The sequence below is a fragment of the Chiloscyllium plagiosum genome, chromosome 2, assembly GCF_004010195.1.
Source record: "Chiloscyllium plagiosum isolate BGI_BamShark_2017 chromosome 2, ASM401019v2, whole genome shotgun sequence".
In the NCBI taxonomy this organism is placed as follows: Eukaryota; Metazoa; Chordata; class Chondrichthyes; order Orectolobiformes; family Hemiscylliidae; genus Chiloscyllium; species Chiloscyllium plagiosum.
Window position 1 is genome coordinate 14434333 of NC_057711.1, and position 5353 is coordinate 14439685.

A 5353-nucleotide genomic window follows, 5' to 3' on the forward strand; every position below is an offset into this window, starting at 1 on the left:
AGCAAGGACCTGGGTTCAATTCCACCCTTAGATGACTGTGTGGAGGTCGCACGTTCTTCTTTGCGATGTAGCAAGCTCTGGGGCTCAAGTCTTCAGTACTACTGCGCTATGTTCTCAAGATTCAATGTTATTGTAGTATCCACTGCCTTAACTGTTTCTTAATATCGTGTGGAGTGAATGAAATTGGCTGAAAACTAGCATCTGTGATGCTGGGGATCATTTGGAGGTGTCCAAAATGGAGCATCCATTCAGCACTTACTTCTAGCTGAAAATTGTTGCAAATGCCTTTTTTTTCTACTGATGTGTTGGTCTCCTGTTGGAGAATTGAGAAAGGGTCACTCGGCCCATTAACTGATTTCTTTCCACAGATGCTGCCAGACCTGCTGAGCTTTTCCAGCAATTTCTGTTTTTGTTTCGGACTTTTTTTCTGGAATTTGATTAATTGTAAACTGAAGGTGTTGGAGAGTAGATAGGATTTTATTTTGTTGGGTATTTAAAAGCTGGATTATTAGAAATAGCTTGGTTTTGATTTATTTTTCTTCCTTTTGCGCAAAAGATTGTTTCAGTGAAAAAGTGTCATGTTACATTTTACATAAAGACCAAAATATGATCTTTCAAGCCAGATTTCACCCTGGGGTGTGACTTGCCCAGTAGTAACATCACCTGGGATCGTAACTAGACACTTCCTGTAATGACATTTGCCCTGGATTGCAAGGACATCACGAATCTCCCATATCCCACGGTCACAGCACATCACTTGCTGTGCCATCTTTATTCTATGCAAATTAATTTGTTACTTTTATTCTGGGTGGTTAGTGTATGGAATGAGTTGCCAGAGGAAGTGATGGCAGCTGATACAATTACAACATTTAAAAGACACCTAGATTGGTATCTGAATAGGAAAGGTTTAGAGCAATATGGCCAAATGCTGGCAAATGGGACAAGGTCAGATTGGGATGTCTGGTTGGCATGAACGAGTTGGATCAAAGGGTCTGTTTCTGTGCTGTATGACTTTATGACTCTATACATAACTTGCAATCAATAACCCTATTATAGCCAATGTGTTATTACTGATAGAAACTTTTACCATCACTTATTAAAATATGACAATTCTGAATTATTTTCCTGTATTTAAAAGATAAATGTGCAGGATGATATGGTTACCCACCACACAGCATTTACCTGTTTTCCTGTGGCATGACACTTTTGATCAGTTTCTCCATGAGTGATTGATCACAGTCCTAAACCCAGCAAGGCTCTGACTATTCTTTTCATTTGTTACTTTGGTGGTTAATCGCATGTTCACAAGAGACTGTAGATATTATGTGATAACAGAACATAAATCTATTAAGATAAACAAATCTATGTATACATATATATACATGTTGTGTATACATATAGAAGACCGAAAGGTCTCATTACAAACAGCAAAAGTTGCAACCTATTCAGCGACATTATACATCACAATTACACAAATACAGAGTAATTTTATTCCTAGCTCAACTTTTAATGTTTTTACTTAACTGAGTTCTTACAATTTACTTTTCTTGGACTGCAGACACATTTTTCACTTCTTTTCCAAGTCCACTGACATGAAGTTTTCACAATTCAGACAGCCTAAATTTTCCTTTCTACCAACTTGAAGATTTCTATCTAAACTCTTTTGACTTGGAAGCTTCAAGACTAGAAATCATTCTGCTGAAGTGACAGAACAAAACGTTTGATTTTATGGAACTGAACTCTGGGCTCTAATGAACTGCATATTTGAACCTTCTCTTGTAAAGTCGAGACTACACTAATTGCCTTAATGTATTTATCTGTCAAAAACTCAACAATATAAGAATTTTATCTATTAATATTTACAGGGTTTCTCCTAGGCACTTAATTGTAGCCATATGCCTTCTCAGAAATTGTGTATTTTAGTTATTGTTCAAATGACTTTTTGACCTATTTTTTTAAGTAAACACATTACCTTCACAGAATTGACCAAAATCAATCTGGCTCTATTTTAGATCCAAATCCCAAAAATAATATACACCCTCATCATATATGTCTCTTCTCCTAAAGCTATGTCCAGACCATCAGGTATAGAAGTAAGGAGGTCGTGTTGTGGGTGTACAGGAGGTTGGTTAGTCTGCTTTTGGAATATTACGTGCAATTCTAGACTCCCTCCCATCGAAAGATGTTGTGAAACTTGAAAGGGTTCAGAAATGATTTACAGGGATATTGCCAGGGTTGGAGGGTTTGAGCTATTGGAGAGGCTGAATACGATGGGGATGTTTTTTCCTGGAGCATCAGAGGCTGAGGGGTGACCTTATACAGGTTTATAAAATCATGAGGTGCGTGGATACAGTAAATAGATAAGGGCTTTTCCCTGGGGTGGGTGAGTTCAGAACTAGAAGGCATAGGTTTAGGGTGAGAGGGTAAAAATTTAAAAGGGACCTAAGGGACAGTTTTCATGCAGAGGGTGGTACGTGTATGGAATGGGCTGCCAGAGAAAGTGGTTAAGGTACAATTACTTCATTTAAAAAGCATCTGAATACGAAGAGTTTAGAGGGATATGGGTCGAGCGCTGGCAAATAGGACTAGATTAATTTAGGATGTCTGATCGGCACATACGATTTGACCAAAGGGTCTGTTTCTGTCCTGTACATCTCTACGACATTATGAATCTAATCTTAAGAAAATTCACTTCCTTTGATCGCCAAATTAGAAAGAATTTCAAGCCAAGCATAGGATTGTCAGAAATGAGGACAGTCTTAGAAAGTGCTCAATACTGCCTGAAAATTAACTGACTGTCCTTTCCTCTCAGTAGTCTATGTCTTGCAATTTGGAACCTGTGGAATTGTATCTGAATGGGCTGTAGCACATTACATACACTATGATATGGAAGCATGTTACAGGTTAATACAGGTATAATTAAGGTAACATGTACTGAATCAAACTATGACCCTGTTAGGATCCAATGGTAAATCCAAGTCAGCTTTTTGACTGGTTAAATTAGAATTATTTATAACCTTAAGGTGCAGGCAGTACCAAATAAGAATTGTAAGATACAAATAGAATTTCAATTCCTTGCATTAGGACATTTTATGTATTTCAATACATGCTCTACAGCTAGAAAATGGCTAACAGTTAATTCTGCTAACCCATTGTGCTTGGAAAGTTACAAATAACGCACTGCCTAAAAAATAGTCATAGGCTGCAAAACCCAGCACTTGGGCTCATTTTGATGCCAAAATGGTACCAATGGTGATGGCTGTGATTTTTGGTAAGGGTGCTAGTGTGAGTGAAAAGTGGGCAAATCAGGATACCAAACAGCTGGGTCAGCATTGCCATTTTGAACCCTTGTTGGATAGTTGACACCCTCTTCTCAGCACACAGCTGAGTTGACATAAAGTAGCAGGAAGGACATCCTCACAGCACCCCACCACCACTCCCCAAGACCATCTCCCCACCCCACCAGCGCTGTTTAAAATTTTATCTGAGTTTGTAAACAGGGGCTGTGCAGTTTCTGGTGCTGTTTAAAGTTGGTGACGTTGACAGGGAGTGGAGTTTATTGTGTCAGAAAAACAAACACCAACCTATGTTTATACAGCATGTTTAATGCAATAAAATACCCCAAGGTATATTTCATGGTGAAATCATAGGACAAAATCTATAATCTATGGAGCAGCATTTGACATTGCAGCACATATCAGTCTAACATTTCAAATAGCAGACAAAGTGTTCGCGTTTTTACCTTTACAGGATGAACCTCTGAAATTTGATGATCTGGACAATATAGTTGGGATGGTTATTCAACTGATGTATCTGGTAGATACTCCAGATCACAAGAAGAATAATTTGTTATCCCACAGAAACATGTTAAAGCAACACAGTTGTAGAGAGGAAAATCAGATGGAGCAGGTTTGTTAGGAGGTAAGCATAGCAGAGGATAACAGTAAGGTAGAAAGAGTGGTAGACATTCACAAAGCAAACTCTCAGTCAGACTAGCCAATACTGAAATACTGGAGCAGTTAGACACACTTTTGTATTTAGGGAAAAGACATGGGAAGTCTTAGGAAGATTACGCAAGAGGTTTAAGGAAATTTGTAAAATTGCATTCATACACCAGAGTTTCACTGTTAGCCATGTACGCTGTGAATATAGGGTGATCAGAAGCAATAAAATAACATTCGTATTATTTAAGATGAGAAAAACAAGTGCAGGTGGAACAGAGATTCACAACATGCTGGAAAATCACTTGTTTGAACCTGGTCAACTAGGATTTATTGCAAAATCAGACAAATGTAATATGGTCAAAAATGCGCCAAACAAGTTTTAAGAAGTTTTAGGTGCATTCGTCAGAGGGAAATGGGTCTGGGTGTATTAGTCTTAGGAGGGTCAGCATGGACTTGTTGGGCCGAAGGGCCTGTTTCCACACTGTAGGGAATCTAATCTATTAGGGCAAATGATCAAAGGTTTTGTGAGTGAACAAATCTTTGACGACTGATGTAAAGGGGATAAGTCATGGAGTCATAGAGCTGTACAGCACACAAACAGACCCTTTGGTTCAACTCATCCATGTAGACTAGATAGCCTAACTTAATCTAGTCCCACGTGCCAGCATTTGGCCCATATCCCTCTAAATCCTTCCTATTGTAAGTGAGGAAGAGAGTCGAAAAAGGGGGGAATTTTGAAGTTTAAGGCCCAAAGAATCAAAGAAACATCCTTGAAAAGCAGAATGAATAAGATCAGGAATGCTGAATATTGCAGACTTTATGGATGGCAGTTTCTGAGATATGGGATGGGGGCAGGAAATGAGGATGATGTGGGGCCCAGGAGAATACAGTAATGTTCAGGGTCAAGGTCATGAAGCAATTTCAAAACGAGTGAGAATTCTGAAATTCTGCCTTTGCTTCATTGAGAGTCCAGATAGAGTAGCAACATCAGCTGTAATAGAAGAACAACATTTAGAGCAGGTTAGGACACAGACTGCAAAGTTTGGAAGGACCGTATGTTCATGGAGGCGTGAAGTTGGGAGACCAACCAGGAATGCATTGAAATAATCAAGTCTAGGGAAAATAAAGGCATGGATGAGGGCTTTATTATTCGGGCATATCAGCTCAGTAGACTGAGCAAGCTACCGAGCTTACTTTCACAATCAGGATTCCCGCCCATCTTCCGAGGACCCCTTCGCCCACCTCCAACACACTGCATCCACCTGGACACCCCGTGCTGGCCTATTACCTGCCCTCGACCTCTTCATTTCCAACTGCCGCCGGGACATTAACCGCCTCAACCTGTCGACCCCCCCTCCCCCACTCAACCTCTCACCCTCACAACACACAGCCCTCCAATCCCTCTGCTC